Consider the following 22,832-nt stretch of genomic DNA (forward strand, 5'->3'; position numbering starts at 1 on the left):
CAGAATCTGGGGTCAGAAGGGAACTCTGATTGAGCATTTCTTTTAGCTCCGACCTTCCTGGCAGCCAAGAGAAAAAGTGAAATAATGGATCACGTATTCTCACTGTCTGATTAAAGGAGATGTAATAGTATTGCAGATGACAGAAACTTTGCTTGCAATTAAATAGCTGGAGGAATTCCATTTGATAGGACCTATACAAGACACATTGTGTAGCATATAAAACAAACAAGTTTTCCTCAGCAGTGTGCAAACAATGGAAATATATTCCTCACATGGTCATTGGAAACTCCCTGACTGCCTAGTAAAAACTAAGGAAACAATATTACATATTAGCACAGAGAATGCTTTTAATGATGATGTCAACTATCATCTGAATTTCCACACCTAATAGACTCACAGATCCATCTCACTGAATTATTTTGTGGCAAAGTTTGCTCCTGTAACACTTTTGTGGGGCTTCCTAAGGACCACTTCCTCCAGGTTACCTTCTTGTCTAATCACTCCTGTCCTGGTGTACCCCCAAAGCGCTATCCTTGGCTTTTCTTACTCCACATGTTTATCCTGAGCAAGTTAGTTAACACCCATGCCAACCACATACCAATGCCTCACACAACCAAATGACTATCCCAGGGCCCTTGTGGAAGGTCCAGATCTTCACATCAACTCCTGAATGTTTGGAAGATATTTAAAACGTATTAAGTTCCTATGAAAACCTGTTTTCCTTTTGTATCTTCTATCTTGGAAATTCACACCATCACCCAAACTTTACCAAAGCACACTTTATATATCTGATCTTTCTCATCCTCACTGTGACTGTTTTATTTCAAGCTTTTTGCATTTTTATTTATTTATTTTTTTAATGATTTTTTATTATATTATGTTAGTCACCATACAGTACATCCCCGGTTTCCGATGTAAGGCTCGATGATTCATTAGTTGTGTATAACACCCTGCATTTTTATTTGTGTGCAAGTCAGCCTTGTTCAGCAGTGAGTTCTCTGCAGACAGGGGCCTGATTCATCTTTAAATTCAGCATGTAGGACAGATGGAAACTAGATTGCTATTGGTTAAGTAAATAGATATTTAATAAATGAATGAAGAAATGATCATATGAGGAGGTAATGAAAAATACTGAGCTACATTCTTCACATATTTCATTGAATCTAGGAGTCTCAGTCGTTAGATATATCATTATTTTATGAGCCATTACACAAGGAGAAAGGAGTACTGATTGTTGTAAGAGGCCATTGATTGTCAAACACATTCTAGTTTCAGATATGGGAAAATATGAATAAAACAAATGTGTCTTAAAATTGATGAAATATGATATTTTTATCTAAGTTGATCTATCACTTTACATTTATTTCAAAAGAAACGAAAGATCTTTGAAGGCTCAAAATAACTGGCTGATAGCAAAGACCCCTGAGAACCTATTTTTGGTTATTTTGTATAGCACTGTTTAGCTTAGTTTGGATTATAATGATATCATATAATTCGTGGTGTTAATTAAAGCAAGATCTACCTACTCCAGGGGCTTCCTTCTTTCATCTTCTCCTGGTTCAATCACGAATATCACCATGCCCAAAGAGTCTTTTTTTTTTTTTTAATTGAAGTACAGTTGACATATAATATTAGTTTCAGGTGTATAACACAGTGACCCAACAATTATATACTTTGATAAAATGCTCACCTCAATAAGCGTAGTTACCATCTGTCACCATAAAAAGTTCTTACAGAATTATTGACTATATTCCCTATGCTGCACTTCTCATTCCTGTAACTTATTTATTTTATAACAGATATTTGTACCTCTTAATCCCCTTCACCTATTTCACCCATCCCCCTCACAATCCTCCTCTCTGACAACTACCCGTTTGTTCTCCATATTTATAAGTCTGTTTCTGGTTTTGTTTGTTTTATTTTGTTTTTTAGATTCCAGATACAAGTGAAATTATATGGTATTTGTCTTTCTCCATCTAACTTATTTCCCTTAGCATAAATACTTCTAGGTTTATCCACATTGTTGGAATGGCAAGATCTTTCTTTTTTATGGCTGAGTAATATCCCATTGTGTATATATATACCACAACTTCTTTATCCATTCATCCATTGGTGGACACTTACTTTGCTTCTATACCTTGGCTTTTATACTGCAATAAACATAGGGACACAAGTTTTTTATTAGTGTTTTTGTTTTGTTCAAGTAAATACCCAGAAGTGGAATTACTGGATCATATTTTTGGGTCTTCTCTCTCTTTCTTTCTTTCTTTCTTTCTTTCTTTTCTTTTCTTTTCTTTTCTTTTCTTTCTTTCTTTCTTTCTTTCTTTCTTTCTTTCTTTCTTTCTTTCTTTCTAACCTCCATACAAAGGCTGCACCAATTTACATTCTACCAACAGTGCAGGAGGGTTCCCTTTTCTCCACATCCTAACCAGCACTTGTTATTTCTTACCGTTTTGACGCTATCCATTCTGACAGGTATGAAGTGATATCTTATTGTGGTTTTGATTTGCATTTCCCTGATGATCAGTGATGTTGAGCACCTTTTCATGTGTCTTTTGGCCATTTGTATGTCCTCTCTAGAAAAATGTCTATTCAGATGTTCTGCACATGTTTTAATCAGATTGTTCTTTTTCAGTGTTGATTTGTATGAGTTCTTTATATATTTTAGATATTAACCCCTGTTGGATATATCATTTGCAAATATCTTCTCTGATTCAGTAGGTTGCCTTTTCGTTTTGTGGATGGTTTCCTTTTCTTTGTAAAAGTTTTTTTAGTTCGGTGTAGTCCCAATGGTTTAATTTTGCTTTTGTTTCTCTTGCCAGAAAAGACTTATCTAGAAAAGTATTTCTATAGCAGTGTCAAAGAGATTACTGCCTGTTTTCTTCTAAGAGTTTTATGGCTTCAGGTCTTACATTTAGATCTTTAATCCATTTTGAGTTTATTTTTGTGTTTGGTGTAAGAAAATGGTCTGGTTTCATTCTTTTTCATGTGTCTGTCCAGTTTTTCCAGCGCCATTTATTGAAGAAACCTTTTCCCCCAATGTATATTCTTGTCTCCTTTGCCATAGATTAACTGACCGTATAGTGTAAGTTTATTTGTGGGCTCTTAATCTGCCCAGCTGCTATAACAAAATACCACAGAATGGGCACACACAAAAGAATCTATTTTCTCAGAGGTCTTGAGGCTGGAAGTCCAAGACCAGGGTACAGCATGATCAGGTTCTGGTGACAGTTCTCCTATTGGCTTGCAGATGGCTACCTTCTCACTGTGTTCTCACATGTGGGCAGGAGTGAGCCAGTTCTGATTTCCCTTCCTCCTCTTATAAGAGCTCTAATCTGTTTGTGGGGCCCCACTCTCATGACCTGATCTAAACCTAATTACCTCTGAGAACCCATCTCCAAATACTATCACATGGTGGGGGGGGAGGGGCTAGGGCTTCAACATGAATTTTGGGGGGACAGAAATATTCAGTCCATAACAAAGTCTCAGTTACATAAAGTGCCTGGCTCAAATTCTGCTCCTTCCTGGGCTCCATTATTATTCAAAAAAATTTAACTACAGGACTTAGAGTAAATAATCTTTCTTTGGTCCAGAGAAGATAGGCATCAACCTTTTGCCTGTCCTTCTCGGGACTGTGTTTTAAGAACACACATACATGGAGTGATTAAGTAACAATTCGCTGATGCTTCCAAAACTTTCCTCAGTTATCCTTAGACTCTCCAGAGAAGTGGTCAAACAGTGGCTGTTTCTAGCGACATACCATGAAAAGCAATGCTCTTGGGGTGGGAGTGGAAAAGTTAGTCATTCATTTATTCAATATTGATAGTGCACCCACAATTTGCCAAGCATTGTGGTATAGCTTTTGTGCACGAATCAAACTGGGTTTAAGTGGTGCACTACTCTAGAAACTTCACTTTAGATATTAGGAATTCCCTCCTGAGCATTTGAAATGTCTTGGAAATTTAATTCTGTTTTATAATTTCTCTGAGAACTCCAAACTGCCAGTCACCCTTGTGATTTGAGGAAGCAGTAAGATGGGGAGGCTTTTCTAATAGTTTCTGCTTTAAAATCCCAGATGATAATATGCTCACATGACCTTTTGACTCATCCCCAAAACATTAGGGTCAAGTAGGAACAAGGGTCTTTTTGGATCCAAATCCAGCCTAGAGCTGTCTATTTATGACTCACTTTCCCTCTGAAGTAACACTTAAGTAATAGCCCTGTATATTCTTTTTGTTCATTTTGGTTTTGCTTCTGTCTATTCCCCCTGACTTTATCTATATAAAGATACCAAAAGAAAGAAGAAAGATGAAGAATAACATGATCCCAGACTTGTATCAGCAGTGACTAGTCTTATACCATTTTTTTGTAAAAACTCATTCATTGCTTTTGGTAACTGGGCTCTTCCATGTACTTGCTCTTCCACACTTCCTCAGATCATTAATTTACCCATTGCTACTGGTACAGATGAAGATGATGATGATGATAATGATGATGATGATGATGAATAAGATGATGAGAGGAGAAAACTTCATATTGACTAGTACGTTACAAGTTTTAGGCTAAGAACTTTATTTATTCCCAAAAATAATCCCATGAACTAGAACTACTATTAAGTTATTTTGAGAATAAGATTTAGTTTTACAGAGGTAAGTGATGTGCCTAGGATTACCTAACTGGAAAATGGCAGAGCTGGGATGTTAAGCAAGATCTGCTCATTCCAGACCCCAGGTACGTAACTATGGTGGATATAGACGGCTTTGGAATTTACCAGCAGAAGGAAATTAGCTCCAACAGTTCTTAGTGGTGTGTTCTTAGGCAACTTGCAGAGCTTTTAAGATGTAGCACATTTATTTATAGAAATTAGAATAATATGCCTTTCCTCTCAAGATTTGTTGTGATTATTTATAAGTATAATGAAGGAACATTGGTTCAAGGTGGTCATTGTAGGTTTCTTTCCTTTTAGAATGCCCTATTGACAATTTCTGATGCACTTACACTAAATTAGTGTTCTAATATTTAAAATTAAGATTTTAAAATTAGTAAACCCCTTTTTATAGAACAGTTTCAGATTTATAGAAAAAAGTGTGCAGACAGTATAGTTTCTGTATACCCTCCTCCCCCATACACAATCTCCCTTACTATTAATATTTTGCATTAGTGTGGGACATGTGTTATAATTAATGAACCAATATTGATATGTTATTATCAACTGAAGTCCATAGTTTACATTAAGTTTCATTCTCTGTGTCATATAGTTTTATGGGTTTTGACAAATGAATAATGTCATGTGTCCAACATTGTAGTATACACAATAATTTCACTGCCCAAAAATCCTTTGTGTGCCACCTTGTCATCCTTTTCTCTCACTTCTTTGGGTCCCTGCCGACCACACATCTTTTCTACTGTGTCTATAGTTTTGTCTTTTGCAGAATGTCATATAATTGGAATCAAGCAGTATGTAGATTTTCAGTTTGGCTTCTTTCACTTAGCAATATGCATTTAAGTTTCCCTCATATCTTTCCATGGCTTGATAACTCATTTCTTTTTATTACTGAGTAATACTCCATTGTATGTATGTGCCACAGCTTATTTTCCCATTTACTTTTTGATGGACATCTCGGTTGATTCCAGTTTGAACAATTATGAATAAAGCTATTAGAAACATTTATGTGCAGGTTTTCGTGTGGACATGTTTTCAAGTCAAATGGGTAAAAACCTAAGAGCACAATTACTGGATCATATGGTAAGATTGGGTTTACCTTTGTAAGCAACTGCCAAACTCTCTTCCAATATGGCTGTGCCTTTTTGCATTCCCAACACAAATGATTAGGAGTTCCTAATGTTCCACATCCTTGCCAGCATATGCTTTAGTGAATTATTTAGTGAATTATTTGGACTTTAGCCATTCTAATAGGTATGTATTGATAACCCATTGTATTAATTCATAATCTCCTTATGGTACATGATACTGAATATATTTTAATATGTTTATTTTCCATTTACATATAAATATTTGGTGAAGTGTCTGTTCATATTTCTTAACCCATTTCTAATTAGGATATTCATTTTCCTAGTTTTGAGGTTTAAAACCAAAGAATATATATATATCCTTTGTATATTTTGTATACAAGTTCATTTTACGTTTTACAAATATGTTCTCCCACTCTGTGGCTTATCTTTTCCTTTTCTTCACAGTGTATTTTGCAGCGCAGAAGCTTTTGATTATAATAAAATCCAACTTACAAATATTTTCTTTCATCATGCTTTTCGTGTTGTATCTAAAAATTCACCACATCCAAGGTCACCTAATTTTTTTCCCTGTTATCTTCTAGAAGTTTTAAAGTTTAGGTCTGTTATCTGTTTTGAGTTGATTTTTGTGAAAAATATAAGATCGATGTGTGGATTCATTCTTTGCATATAATGTCCAATTGTTCTGACATCACTTGTTGAAACTATCCCATTTACTATTACCTTTTGAACAACTTGGTTTTTTGGGGTTTTTTTTTTCTTGTTGTTATTCAAACTGCATTAGTTTGCCCTGATTGAGCTTTCTTTAGCAGTTTTGCACATACTTTTACTGCTGAGGAATAGCATATTTTAATCTACAACAAAGAATGGGTTCTACTTTGGACCTAAGACATTGGTGTTTTTTTTTTTTTTTTTATTTGTGACCTTTGGGGTATGCTTTAAAATGCTGCTAAAACAAAATTGAATTTAAAAAAAGAAAATGATCTCCAAGAAAGTCCATGCCTCAAGGTCTTTAAAAACAAATGTGTGAGATAATTGCTTGTCAATACTTGCTTAGAGGGTATTCTTTCCACCCCAAGAAAAAAAACAGTCTAGCTTTTTATCTTATTCTCTACATTACCTTTTGGCACATCTCTTGACAACAATCTGACCAGGTAGTAGAATTCAGTCTTGTCCAGTGGATGTTTTAGACATTTTTTTTTTTCAGGCTGCTTCTTCAACTCTCTTCTTCTTCCTGTTAAACATAAATTCACAAAGTAAGCCAAAAGCTTTTCATATTTTCTTATAATACAGCCAATGAAAAAAGATGCTGAAAGACTTCACCTACTGAAAAAACACAAATGTTTGCATTTTTTACAGAGTGCTACTCTTTCACCCAAAGAGTATTCAGTTGCTTGGAGGATGTCAAAATGAGCTGACTGGATAAACTTAGAAGATAACATATCACTAATCTCCTCCTGAATCTGTTTCTTTTGAAGTTGCCTTTTGGGGAAGGTGATACAATCATAACAAGAGATCGGGATGCATTCAATTATACATAATAAAAACCGTAACACAACATTTTAAACAGGAAAGGGATTTATTTTCCCAAATAGCAAGAGGCCTGGGCTTGGAAATTCAGCACTGATACAGGTGTTCAAGCAAACGGCGTCTTTCAGTGTCCCTACTTGACCATTCTTGGTGTGTTGTCACAAAATGGCTTCTGACTGTCTGGCCGTGGCAGCTGGATTTGAGACAGGAAAACAATGTGGTAGATTTATCAAGATGACAAAATCTTCCCAGAAATCCCAATAGGCTCCCACTTATCTCTCATTAGACAGATTTATGTCATATGGCCACCTGTAACTACAAGAAATGCTGGGAAATGAAATGTTTTATTTTTAGCTGTGTGGATTGCTGCCTCATTATTTTTTTTAATAATGAAGAAGGCAACAAAAGATAGAGGACTGGCAACTCATACTATCTGCAATCCAGACTATGCCTGTTCAACCAATCTGAAGCTTGATAGCACATAGGTTAAGCAACTAAACCAAAAAAAAAAAAAAAAAAAAAAAAAGACTAAAATTACAATCAGGTTTCAGTTATAATTTATAGTAATAAGGCATGTAGATCTGTAATTATTTTAAGAGTGAGAAGAATAGCTACATTTGATTTCCCCATATGTCAATGTTTTTAATAAAACTGTATGGTAAAATGCTTTTTAAATGTTAAGATTCATTCCTTCTTCTCCATTTCTTCTGTCACTCCCCTAAGGTAGGCCTGGATTATCAGTACAAAATTCAGTAGGTTCTCACCCTTACAACTCCTACCCATTTCAAATTCATCTTCCAGATATCTTTTAGGGCATTTAAAAACACAAATCTGACTATGTGCTAGTCAAAGTTATGTTACACATTTTTCTGTATCTCTTCCTTCAGAAAAAAACCCCTGACTTTTCACTAGATGAGCCCAGGCTCTTCTTACCACTCCAGCCTGGATTCTTGCCTCCTCCTCCCTCATAGTTGAGATTTACAAAATAATTTAATAATAGTTCTACCTTATGGGATTTTTGCTGGGATTAAATCAGGTGCACAGCCCAATATCTGGCACACATCGTAACAACGAGCCACGTCTCCCCAGTCTCTCCCCATTTAATGTTCCTATGACCAAATTTCCCTTTCATCTTCTCTTCCCTTCACCAGAGTAACTCCCTTTCATTAAACTATAACAAGCAAAACTAAGAGGGAAAATAAATTGCCTTTGTCCACATACCACCACTTCAAAGATGCCTTTCCTGGCTTTCTTGGCTACCCTTCCTTCCTCCCTTTCTTTCTTTCTTTCTTTCTTTCTTTCTTTCTTTCTTTCTTTCTTCTTTCTTCTTTTAATATTATGCTGGCTTTCTTCTGTGCCCCCGTAGGATTGTGTAATTCAGTTTATCATAGAATCCAGCTCCTCCTACTGAAATCATCTGTATGGATGTTTGTGCATTAAGCTAGCTTGTTGCTTGTGTTTCTTTGAACAAGCATATTGTCAGTGTTAGTAGACTAACTGGCACGTAGTAGGTGCTTCATAAATGTTTGACAAAAGTAATAACATTATATATGCAAGCTCTTTACTTATGGGGAAAGCTATCTCATTTTGGTATTGTCAGAACTATTTCCTCTATTAACCATTTAAGTTCAAATAGAAATTAACTTTACCAATGAAGCAAGTTTTATCGCTTATAACACACTAAAGAAATTGCAAAGCAAGAAAAACTAATCATTTAGAACTTCTTTAAAAATGCAACATATAATAATTTGTGGAGAAATGTCATTGAGAATTAAACGTTTTTTAAAAAAAGCTCTAGATTGGAGTAAAATGGAATACTGTTTCTTTCTTTTTTTTTTTTTTTTTTTTTCTTCTTCTTCTTCTTTAAGCTTGCCCTCATGGTTACAAAATACAATGTCTCCTTAGTTCTCATTTTGGTCCTGGCAGGAGCTAATGAATGTTTCCAGACTTACATCTAGTTTTTATTACATTTCTATAATATAATAGGAGTTTATAATTTTTATTATGCTTCTACAAAATATACTTTAATGTATCATATGCAGGAGTGAGCTGAGGATGCCCACAATTCTCTTCAAATCTTAAAACTGAGAGAGAGCCTATGTGCCCTCCCACCCCATTTAGCAAATATAGAAACTGAACCTAAAAGTGTTAAGTCACTTGCCCCAGATCACAAAGTACTAACAGCAGAGCTAGTACTAGAACTACAACACAAGATGAAATATACTTTTTTGACGGGAGCTCAGAAATATATCCCAAATCCCACTGTGGGAGCTTTATTCCTTCAATTTACCCAAGCTGGAACTTCATTTCCCACAACCTCTCCTCTGTTATTTTAAAATCTGAGTTGGCAAAAACAGAAGCATGTAGAGATTTAGAAGGCAGAAGCAAAACAGCTGCCATTAAACTTTGAACATCACCATGATACGATGTGTGAAATGCAGATCCGTGGGATCGACAGATTCCAACTTGTCCTCACTTGCTGTCACTCCATGCCTACCCCCCCTTCCCATCTGCTGATCCTGCTGACCAGCACTGACCCCAGACCATAAAAAAGAGCCTTTCCTAGACCTCTCTATCAACTCTTCCTTGTGGTCCCATTCTAGCAACTGGATGTGCTGGAGTTTAGAAGGCCTGCTAGTGACTTTTCTCTGATCTTCTAACTCTTCCTTACAGACCTTCATGTCCCAGTGAGTCCCACCACTGTGGGAGCTCGTGTCCTACAGTAAATTCCTTAGTCCAAGATGCTCACAGTGCTCCTGCCTCCGTGGCTGAACTCCGACTGGCAAACCCAGTTAACCCATTAATTTGCATATCTTGCACATCATCTTTCTGAGAGAGAGAAAATACCGAAAGATCTGCTAAGCTGACATTTAGAAGATATTAATTAGAAAGAAAAAAATTGTTATGACATAAATTATCACATAGATTTACATATACAGTTCAAGCTTTAGTCCTCAAAATATGTTTGTACAATGAACAAGATATAAGATATTTCTTCATTTCCAAGGAGCATTGATAAATAAAACACACAAAGATTACACCTGGTATCACAAAAACACATTGATATATTAAAATATCTAAGAAGCTCTACAACAAAGAAGCCTCTTTAACCTGGTATTTTTAAACCTTATTTGTGAACAAAAACAACTTTCTTTTTTTCAAGTGTGAGGTATGGTATACACCTAGTAGTATTAAGCAAACCAGTTTCCCTAACCACACCCTACTAGTTTAGGGAAAATAGCATTTTTTTTAAATATTAAGATTTTAAATTGCAATTTAAGGATAATTTTTTAAATGTATTTATTTTTATTAACATATAATGTATTATTTGTTTCAGGAGTACAGGTCTGTGATTCATCAGTCTTACACAATTCTCAGTGCTCACCATGGCACATACTCTCCCCAATGTCCATTACCCAGCCACCCCATCTCTCTCACCCCCCTCCACTCCAGCAACTTTCAGTTTGTTTCCTGAGATTAAGAGACTCTTATGGTTTGTCTCCCTCTCTGGTTTTGTCTTCTTCCATTTTTTCTGTCTTCCCCTATCATCCTCCGCCTTGTTTCTCAAATTCTACATATCAGTGAGATCATATGATAATTGCCTTTCTCTGATTGACTTATTTTGTTTAGCATAATACCTTCTAGTTCCATCCATATCATTGCAAATGGCAAGATTTCATTTTTGATGGCTGCATAATATTCTGGTGTGTGTGTGTGTGTGTATGTGTGTGTGTGTGTGTGTGCGCGCGCACACACGTGTGCACCACATCTTCTTTATCCAATTATCTGTCCATGGACATCCAGGTTCTTTCCATAGTTTGGCTATTGTGGACATTGCTGCTCTAAACATTGGGGTGTAAGTGCCCCTTCAGATCACTTCATTTGTATCTTTGAGGTAAATACCCAGTAGTGCAATTGCTGGGTCATAGGGTAGCTCTATTTTCATCTTTTTGAGGAACGTCCATACTGTTTTCCAGAGTGGCTACACCAGCTTGCCTTTGAGGAGAATATCTGTTCTATGCATTAGCATGAATAATATAAAGGAATGCACTGGATTTTAATTGTAAAATTACCAATAAGAAAGGCATTGTAGGCATTACCCCCTTCTTGCCCACATACACACACCTTTTAAATGACTCAGTGAATAATGACCCACTGATTGGCTGAATAAGTGGAAGAATGAATAAAGAACATCTCTATCCTACAATTACTGGTACAGAGCAAGATTACTGCTGTTGAAAATGAGTCTGTTTCTCCTATTTCTTCCTATTATGTGGTGCCAATCCACACTCAGCCAAGCTGTTTCTGAAAAATGTTGGTATGAATACACCCTTCAATATTTCTTCCACTGACTATAAATATAATCTAGGCATAAATCATCAAAAGTAAATACCAGTGAACACTTTAATCCTTCATAATAAATCAGGGAAATGGGGAGTCTAAGCCTGATGATGAGGCTTTAGTGTAGGTCGAACCAGAGGTTTGCTGAGGAGGGAGCACTTGAGAAAACAGGGAGCATTTTGCTAAAGACTCAGAGTTCCACTACTGGGTAGGAATTTTGTTTTGCACATATTTCTATCTCTCCTGGTTACTAAGTGGTTCTATTGTTTTATTTCTGCAAGCCAAATCAAATCAGAAAAATTATTTTTTTCTGAATGCCTACTGTCTCAGGAGTTGAACTAGATGCTGAATAAGATAGAAAATTAAATCATAAAAATCTTTGGCCCTCAAACAATTTCTATTGAATAGGGTAGAAAAGATACATATATCAACAAGTAGAACCTTGTAATGTCACAAGGGAAATATAGATTAAAGTTCTACTGAAGTTAAGAAGAGGAAGTGACTACTTCCAGATGCAGAGATCAAGGTCCAAAGCCACAGCAACTCAGAAACACCCATTCCACTATCCTCAGGACCAGTTGTTTCCCCAGAGAGCTTCAGGGGAGAAGCCCAGAACTCTGAGTTTTTTCCTAATTATGCCACACCGAGCCAAGGGGGAGGATTATCCCCAAACACAAATGAGATGAGATGGAAAAACCAAAGCTGAAGTTAAGCAATCTGATGGCCATCCCAGCAGAGTACAGTGCCCCCAGTGGAGAAAGACTGCCATACTTCTGTACAAACCTTGTAGGGTCAAAAACTCCCCCTCCCAGTTCCTTCCTCTCCTTGAGATCACCCCACTGTACATCACAGCTCCTCTGAGCCAGAGACACAACAAATATTCAATCCCAAAACAACCTAGGGCTGGTTCCACCTCCAAGAACCTGTCTGCTCTCCACTTTGAGTGTACTTTCACTTTAATAAACTGCTTTTTGCTTGCTAAACAAACAACAAACAAAAACAGTTGAAGTTGGTGGCATTTGAACCAAATCTTGAAGAAAAGATCAGACTGGAAGTCTAAAAGACAGTCCAGGGAAACTAGCGAAGGCAAAAATGTGGAGATAAAATTATCAGATAAAATCCAAGATACCTAGATAAATTGAGATTTCAAATAATAGCAAAAAATCAATTTGAGAATGCATCACACACTATATAGGACATACCTATACTGAAAATTATTTGTTATTCATCTGAAATTCAAATTTAACTGAGGCTCCTGCACTTCTCTGTTTAATTTGGCAACTCTACCTGGAGGGAAAAATACATGGGATATACTGGGAAATTAGGGTGGTTTAGTCGGTGGATGAATTGTGTCCCCCAGGTAGATATGTTGAAGTCCTAGGCCTCAATATCTCAGATTGTGATCCTACTTGGAAATAGAGTCTTTATAGGATAATGAAGTTAAAAATAAGGTCATTAGACTGGGTCTCTACTCTAATATGACTGATTTCCTTATTAAAAGGGCACATTTAGATATAGCAATGGACACTCATAGAGGGAAGATAATGTGAAGACTGAAGAAAAGATTGAAATTATGCTGCCATGAGGTAAGGAATGTCTTGGGCTACCAGAAGCTAGAAAGGCAAGTTAGAGCTTCTCCCACAGGTTTAAAGTGATCGTGGACCTGCCCCTTCATTCTGGACTTCTAGCCTTCAGAACTGTGAGACAACAATTTCTGTTGTTCTAAGCCACCTAGTTTGTGGTTTGTGATACTTTGCTATGGAAGCCCTAGGAAATTAATGCAGTTGGTTATAGCCAAAGGTAGTTTCCAGAGGGTAAAGGTAGGAATTCTGTGAGCTGAGGAAGACTATAGGGGGTCTGGAATCCTCAGGAAAAAGAGTCTAAGCTCCCTCTGCTTCCTGTGCATTCTAAAATGGGGGAAAAAAAAAAGAAACAAAACCTAATGCTAGTATTGATAGCATGGCCATAAGGAAAGTTAAGCAATGGTTCAAGCATATCTTATTTTACTAGAACATTCATTTTACTTTTGTCTGAAACAAAATAACAGAAAAGGATGTATTATGGAGCAAAATGCAAAATGTGTACAAATTTTTAGGACAGAAAAAGACTATAAACTCTTGAAAGAAATTTCAAGTTTTAGTCCCTGCTTCCATTTAGACCCTCAAATCCTCAGAAATAATCTTTTTTTTCCTTTTTCATCAGAAAAATTTGGTGACAAAGTTTGGAAAACAATATTTAATTAGTGAAGAGCCACAGAAGTTTTTAGAACAGATACTCTGAAAAAACTTTATGTATAAGGCAAAACGGTACAAAATAATATATCTCTGTACTCAAGGAGTTTGCAATCAAATTCTGTAAAAATGTCACAAAAGGAAATGTAGAGTTAAGTAATTATCAATTTGAGATAATAAATGTTAAAGTAATGCACTGTATATTGATGATTTTTTTTCTCTACAATATTCAGAAATACTATAATGATCAGAGAAAGAATCACAAGATATAGTTTTTATCTGGGTCTAGAAAGAGAGAATAGACTTGGAAATGTGTAAAACCATTTCATTATTATTTTGAATTAAGCTGTTTACAACATCACTCAATATTTTTAAATCTGCAAGTATCTGTGAGTGCTTCAAAACAAGAAACATATATAATGATGTATGCCATTTTGATAATTCTAAGAATGTGCTTTTTTTTTTTTCTTTTTCCAAAGAGTTTATTGAATGTGCTCTCATGGAAGGATGATGTATAAAATCAGTTCAATATATTCTTCAGTCTTGTATTCAAATCATTCTTAGTCATGGGGAAAACACCCCTTAAAAAACAGTTTTCAAGGAGTAACAATGTCAGGTTGCTAAGTGAGTATCTTTGCTATGAAGACTGAGGGTTTTCTAGCTTAGGTGTCTGAAATCATCCAGTTTACAAGACCCTGGAAAGGTCACACTTAAATGAATCCTTTTACTCCACTCCCAAAATTGAAAAAAAATAAGTAATACCTGGAAGAAAATTTGGTCATGGATCTACTGTTACTGAATAGTACTTAATCACATACAAAAAAAGAAAAAAACATTTCTTTGAAAAATTTGTGTTCTATTTTGTACCAAAAATTAGGTATGGAAGCAGCCCAACTGTATATGGATTGATGAATGGATAAAGAAGATGTAAGATATATAGATATAGATATAGATATATACATGCAATGGAATATTATTTAGTCACAAAAAAACAATGAAATCTTGCCACTGGCAACAACATGGATGGAGCTAGAGAGTGTAATGCTAAGAAACATAAATCAGAGAAAGACAAATACCATATGATTTCACTCATATGTAGAATTTAAGAAACCAAAAAAATGAGCAAAGGGAAAAAAGAGAGAGAGAGAGAGAGACAAATCAAGGCCCAGAGTCTTAATTACAAAGGACAAACTGATGGTTACCAGAGGGGAAAACAGCGAGGCGATGGGTGATATAAGTGACAGGGATTAAGGAGTGCATTTGTAGTGAGAAGCACCAGGTGATATATGGAATTGTTAAATCACTATATTGTACACCTGAAACTGATATAACGCTGTATGTTAACCAACTGAAATTAAAATAAAAACTTAATGCCAAAAAAAAAAAAAAGTAAAGACAATAGAAAAAAATCAATGAAACTAAGAACTGATTCTTTGGAAAGATAAAATTGACAAAACTTTATGTACACTCACCAAGAGAAAAAGAGAGAGGACTCAAATAAAATCAGAAAGAAGAGAGAAGTTACAAATGATACCACAGAAATACAAAGGATCATAAGAGACTATAATGAACAATTATATATCAACAAATTTTTTTTTTAATTTATTTATTCGACAGAGATAGAAATAGCCAGTGAGAGAGGGAACACAAGCAGAGGGAGTGGGAGAGGAAGAAGCAGGCTCATAGCGGAGGAGCCTGATGCGGGGCTCGATCCCATAACGCCAGGATCACGCCCTGAGCCGAAGAAGGCAGACGCTTAACCGCTGTGCCACCCAGGCGCCCCTATATATCAACAAATTTAACAATCTAGAAGAAATGGATAAATTCCTAGAAATTTACAATCTTCCAAGATCAAATCATGAAGAAAGAGGAAGTCTGAATATACCTATTATTAACAAGGAGGTTGAATCAGTAATCAAAAACCTCCCAACAAACAAAAGCCCAGGATCAGCCAGCTTCACAATGAATTTTACCAAAAATTTAAAGAAGATTTAATACCTATCCTTCCCAAACTCTTTCAAAAAAATTGAAGAGGAGGGAAAGCTTCCAAACTTATTTTAAGAGGCCAGCATTACCCTGGTTACAAAACCAGAAAAAGACACCCCAAAAAATAGAAAATTATAGGCTGACATCTCTGATAAACATAGATGGAAAAAGGGGTGCCTGGGTGGCTCAGTTGATTAAGTGTCTGCCTTTGGCTCAGGTCACAATCCTGGGGTCCTGGGATCAAGTGACACGTTGGGCTCCCTCCTCGGTGGGGAACCTGCTTCTCTCTCTACCTCCCACCCTGCTTGTGCTCTCTCTTTCTCTCACTCTCTCAAATAAATAAATAAAATCTTTAAAAAAAAACATAGATGGACAAATCTTCAACAAAATATTAGCAAACCAAATTCAACAAAACATTAAAAGGATCATACACCATGATTAAGTAGCATTTATTCCAGGAATACAAGGATGGTCCAACATCCACAAATCAATCAACATGATACATGACATTAATAAAATGAAAGATAAAAATCACATTATCATCTCAATAGATTCTGAAAAAGCATTGACAAAATTCCACATCCATATAATAAAAAGTCTGAATAAAGTGGGTATAGATGGAATGTACCTCGACATAATAAAGACCACATATGACAAACCCACAGCCAACATTATACTCAAAGGTGAGCTTTTCCTCTAAGATCAAGAGCAAGACATGGATAGTGGGAATCTACTTTTAATCAACATAGTATTAGAAATGTTAGCCACAGCAATTAGGCAAGAAAAAGAACAAAAGGCATACAAATTGGAAAAGAAGAGGTAAAACTGTCACTATTTGCAGATGACATGATACTATAGAGAGAAGACCCTTAAGACTCCACCAAAAAACTTTTATTTGTTTATTTTTAAAAATATTTTATTGATCTATTTGAGAGATAAACAGAGTGCATGCATGGAGTGAGGAGGGACAGAGGGAGAGAGAGAAGCAGACTCCCAGCTGAGTAGGGAGCCTGACGCAGGACTCGATCCCAGGGCCCTGAGATCATGACCTGAGCTGAACACAGATGCTTAACCAACTGAGCCACCCAAGCACCCCAAAAAAACTTTTAGAACTAATAAATGAATTCAGTAAAGTTATAGAATACAAAAATAATATTTAAAATCTGTTTTATTCTGGGGCACCTGGATGGCTCAGTCAGTCAACATCTGATTCTTGGTTTCAGCACAGGTCATGATCTCAGGGTTGGGATAGAGCCCCACATTAGGCTCTGTGCTCAGCATGGAGTCTGCTTGAGATTCTCTCTCTCCTCTCCCTTTGTCCCTGCCCCTGCTCCTACTCACCCTCTCTCTCTTTCTCTCTCTCAAATAAACAAATAAATCTTTTTTGAAAAATCTGTTTTATTTTATTTTCATTTAAAAAATCTGCATTTGTATACATTAATAATAAACTATCAAAAAGAGAAATCAAGAAAACAATCCCATTTACAATTTCAACAAAAAAATAATAAAATACCTAGGAATAAACTTTTTTAAAGATTTTATTTATTTATTCAACAGAGAAAGAGACAGCCAGCAAGAGAGGGAACACAAGCAAGGGGAGTGGAAGATGAAGAAGCAGGCTCCCAGCAGAGACAGATGTGGGGCCCGATCCCAGGATTCTGGGATCACACCCAGAGCCGAAGGCAGACGCTTAACGACTGAGCCACCCAGGTGCCCCTACCTAGGAATAAACTTAACCCAGGATGTGAAAGATCTGCACTAAAAACTGTAAGGCACTGATGAAAGAATTTGAAGATGACACATATAAATGGAAAGATACACCATGCTCATGGATTGAAAGAATCAACATTGTTAAAATGTTCAAACAACCCAAAGCAATCTACAGATTCAATACAATACCTATCAAAATTCCAATGGCATTTTTCATGAAAATATGTATACAAACTAAAATTTGTATGGAACCACAAAATACCCTAAAGAGCCAAATGATCCTAAGAAAGAAGAACAGGTCATAAACATCACACTCCCTGATTTCAAACTGTGATTGATCCTTGATCAACACTGGTTTCAACGATGCAGGCCCACTTAAATAAGGATTTTTTTTTCAGTACATACAGTACAGCACTGTAAACGTATTTTATCTTTCTTATGATTTTCTTAATAACATTTTATTTTCTCTAGCTTACTTTATTATAAGAATACAAAATATAATACAGGTAGCATACAAAATATGTTGATTAATTGTTTATGTTATAGGTAAGTATTCTGGTCAACAGTAGGCTAATAGTAAAGTTTCAGAGGAGTCAAAAGTTATACATGGATTTTCTACTGCACAGGAGGTCAGTGCCCCTAACCAACTGTATACTACAAAGCTACAGTAATCAAAACAGTATTCTACTATAAAAACAGATACATGGGGCGCCTGGGTGGCTCAGTCAGTTTAAATAACTGACTCTTGGTTTCGACTCAGGTCATAGTCTCAGGGTCCTGAGTTCAAGCCCTGCATCAGGCTCTGTGCTCAGCTGGGAGTCTGCTTCTCTCCCTCTCCCTCTTCCACTGTCCCTCACCTTGCTTGCACATGCTCTCTATTAAATAAATAAATCTTAAAAAAAAAAAAAAAAAGGATACATAGATCAATGGAATAGATTAGAAAGCCCAGAAATAAAAGCACACATGTATGGTCAACTAATATATGACAAAGAAGGTGAGAATATACAATGGGGAAAGGAGGGTCTCTTTAACAAATGGTATTGGGAAAACTGGACAGGTACATGTAAAAGAATGAAACTGGACCACTATTTTATACCATATACAAAAATTAACTCAAAATCGATTTAAGTCTTGAATGTAAGATCTGAAACCATAAAACTCCTAGAAGAAAACATAGGTAGTAAGATCCTTAACATTGGTCTGAATATTTTCTTGGATCTGTCTCCAAAGGCAAGGGAAACAAAAGCAAAAGTAAACAAATGGGACCATATCAAACTGAAAAAGCTTCTGCACAGTGAAAGAAACCATCAGTAAAACAAAAAGGCAACCTACTCCGTGGGAGAAGATATTTGCAAATTATATACCCAATAAGGCAATAAGGGGTAAACATCCAAAATATATAAAGAATTCATACAACTAAAAAACAAACAAACAAAAACCAGGCTGATGAAGGAATAGGCAGAACATCTGAATAGACTTTTTTCCAAAGAAGACACACAAATGGTCAACAGGAACATGAAAAGATGCTCAACATCACTAATCATCAGGGAAATGCAAATCAAAACCACAATGAGATATGACCCTACACTTGTGGGAACAGCTATTATTAAAAAGACTAGGAACAACAAGTGGTGGTAATGGCATGGAGATGTTTCTCACACTGCATTCCACAAAACACTGGTCCCCTGCGATGCTTCATGCAAATGCGTTCTGAGATCAAATATATTTTTTTATTCAAATTTTCAGGTTTCTCTACAAGGAAGGAATTTCCCAATCAATATCAAAAGAAATTCTTTAGCTTGCAGACAGAGGAGTAGTTTATGAAGTAGCAGTCATTGCCTGTTGGGCAAATGTAACCAAACATCTCAGAACTGATCATAGGCATTTCAAAGCCAAGAAGAATTGGTGTGACTGATTCACAAGTTCTGAAGGATATCTGTAAGGTTACATATCAAAAGTTGCTAGCTGCCTTTGAAGAGAAGCTATTTAACTTCCAGCAATATGTAATTAAATTAAGGAGGAGAATGAAAGCAAAAATGTACTGAAATAAAAAATGCAGAACAAAATCCAAGAATTCTTCAATGGGAGTAGGGGCTATATTGCTGGTTGTACAAAGGGTACACATACAAGTTAAAATAATGAGAAACAGCATGTCGTCATGATGTTATACATTAACTAGAAACCATAAGTGATTCAGAAGAAACTTTAGATGCTGTATATGAAAAAATCTTAGCCTCAAACCAACAAAAAATGTGGCATGCAATGATAAATGTATGCTATAGTCAGTTTTAAAAAAAAAGTGTACATTGAATGTAATGGATTTTTTTTGTTTTTGTTTTTCTTTTAAAACTCTGCTCCCAAAGCTGTTTTTTAAATTGATGAAGTCTTAAAATGTACTGGTCTCCTGAACACTAGCATTCTCTTTGTTCCTCAAGAATCCCAGTCATGCTCTGCTCAGAGGCTTAGCAGTTGCAGTAATTAATGTTCACGTGGAACACAGGGTCTGACAGCCACATGACTCACCTCTTTTGCTCAATGGAGCCTTCGTTAACCACGGTGTTTAACAGTGGGGCTCTTCACCTTTGCCTCAGCACACCCTATCCCCCTTCCCTGCTTTACTACTTTTCATAGCACTTAACACCATCTGACTTTTACTTATTTATTTGTTGTCCATCTCTCCCCACTAGAAATTAGGCAGAGATTTTTTTCTGCTTGCTTTACTCTTGTATTTTCACCTTTATAACAGTATCTAATATATGCTACTTGAGGTCAACAAATATTTGTTGAATGAATAAATAAATGAATGAATCTTGAGATCAATGATATCTATGAGATGAGGTAATAAAATAGATTAGTCACCTAGAAATTCACAAGGCTCATCAGTAAATTAAGTTCTCTGAGGCAATGCTATTTTTAAAAAGATATTTCATTTTCATGAACTCTTTGTTTCCCTAAATTCATCAATAAGTGGTACCTTTTTCCCCATGTAACATTAAAATACAATAGAATTAATATTCTGTGTAAAACATTTTAGGAAAAAGGAGGCACTCTAAAAGCTGGTTAAATTCTGTAATTCATTTTTTAAAAAAAAAAAAAGATTGTATCCTTTTGGTTCCTTTTTATTTTTTCCCCCTCCTCCTCCCTCTTGTTATTTTCTTCTTTACATATTTCTTTGTGGTTTGAGTACAATACAGTATTACTCACAAACATAGGAGTCATAAAATCTGGCACTCAGGATACAAGATGCAAATTGTGAACAAATTAAAGCTGATTTTGAAAATATGTTTAAAAAAAAACCTTACAATAACACCAATACACAGAAAATTTCCATGGTAAGTGTATTTTATGCTAAATCTTATAATTTAGTCAAGCTCTACTAGGAAAATAGGAACCATTTCAGGTTTTTATAACAGAGAACATTTAATGCAAGAAATTGGTTACACAGGTGATGGAAAGGCTGAGAAAGCAAACAAGAGACAGTGAGGCAGCCTAGAGTTGAGAGACAGCAAGAAGCCCTTGCAACACGGTGGCTGAAGGGTCCAGGAAGAGGGAAACCCCCAGAGCCCAGCAGCCAAGGATACCTGCCAGAAGAAGGAACCACACAGAGGAGATTTAGTCAGTGGCAGAGCCACTGCCCAAAGAGGAAATGGTAGAATATTCCAGCTTCTTCCTCCTTCCCACACATTGAATTCCCACAAGTGCCTCCCATTTGCTGAATCTGTTGACCTGGGAGCCTGGGAAATGAAGAAGGTAGGAGTCAGTCCCTCCTTGATACAGAACAGAAGTGGAGGAGTGGCGAGAGGCCAATAGCCTCACTGACTCAGCTGACAAATGTCATTTAATATATGACCACATAAACACTTGCCTTCATTTTCTGTTATGACAGTAAGGCTAGCCAAAGATTAAAAACAAAAAGAAAATGATGTTAAATTCAACTCACTTCCAAAGTCATATTATCAGTCTTAATATTCAATTATGAGTATGTCAGCATACCCTTGCAAACAAGTAGATAAAAATTATCAATTGCATTATGTGGAGACAATTATTGATAAAACTGTTTTAGTCACATATGACAGCACAACTAATTTTCTACCACAGATATTTTTTAAAAGACTTATTTATTTGAGAGAGAGAGAGACTGCACACAGGCACAAGGGGGGGGAGGGGCGGAGGGAGAGGGAGAGAATCTCAAGCGGACTCCCTGCTGACTATGGAGCCTGATGCAGGGCTCAATTCCATGAACCTGAGATCATGACCTGAGCTGAAATCAAGAGTCAGATGCTTAACCAACTTAGCCACCCAGGTGCCCCTCTACCTCATATATTAAATTTAACGTTCCATACTTGTTTTTTTAAAAAGCTAGGAGTCAACTGTCATAAAAAACATTTCCTTCAATAAATTTTAGTCTCTTTCTGTAACAGATTGTTATTTTCAATCATTGTGGCAATACAATATTTTAAATAATGTTTTTCTTTACTTCAAATTGGCTAAAAGTGCTTCATATGGAATCCTCAAGAACCATATGTAACCCATTGCAACAGACCATGTAATAGACTGCAGGGAAATTACTCAGATACAGCAATTGAAAAAAATATGTTAAGAGCAACAAAATGAAAACCATTTTATTTAAAAACACTGTAGATGTAGATATGTTATTTTAAAAAAAGAAGAAGAAAAGAAAACACCCTCTCTGAAACAAGCAAGCAGTCCTCTTGCACACAGCAATACAAGATTAAGGTGGCTTTCATGCTGTGGTTGTTATTTTTAAGAAAATTGTTGTGTAGCTTCTGGGTAGAACCACAGACCATCACAGCAAAGAATGGTTGTAATTATTATCCAGAATGATCACAGTTTCACCGCATTCATAAAATTAAATCACATGTATTTCCAAAAAAGATTCAAAGTAGAATAAAATGCATGTACAATATAGTAAAATTGAACCATTAGTCCAGAAGTAAAGATAGGTTAATAATAAAAGGATGAAAAAGAAAACTATTTCATAAAACTGCTAAAGACAATAATATTTGAGCTTGCTAGGAGCTGAAACAAAGAAGAAAATGTTGAGGGGCGCCTGGGTGGCTCAGTCGCTAAGCGTCTGCCTTTGGCTCAGGGTGTGATCCCAGGGTCCTGGGATGGAGCCCCGCATCGGGTGCCCTGCTCTGCTGGGAGCCTGTTTCTTCCTCTCCCACTCCCCCTGCTTGTGTTCCCTCTCTCGCCGGCTGTCTCTCTCTCTCTCAAGTAAATAAATAAAATCTTTAAAAAAAGAAGAGGAAGAAGAAGAAA

At 36.1% G+C, this 22,832-nt stretch overlaps 1 long non-coding RNA gene across 3 annotated transcripts in view; it reads right to left on the bottom strand.

The window, feature by feature from the left end:
* The window catches only part of LOC125281515 (uncharacterized), a 290,038-nt gene that overhangs the window by 10,202 nt on the left and 257,004 nt on the right, over nt 1–22,832 (bottom strand). For all 3 annotated transcript variants that reach the window (XR_008957342.1, XR_008957343.1, XR_008957344.1), the window contains exon 3: nt 6,872–6,985. This is a non-coding gene — a long non-coding RNA (uncharacterized LOC125281515). The remainder of the gene's footprint in view (nt 1–6,871; nt 6,986–22,832) is intronic.

The sequence above is a fragment of the Ursus arctos genome, unplaced genomic scaffold (genome assembly GCF_023065955.2).
Source record: "Ursus arctos isolate Adak ecotype North America unplaced genomic scaffold, UrsArc2.0 scaffold_4, whole genome shotgun sequence".
In the NCBI taxonomy this organism is placed as follows: Eukaryota; Metazoa; Chordata; class Mammalia; order Carnivora; family Ursidae; genus Ursus; species Ursus arctos.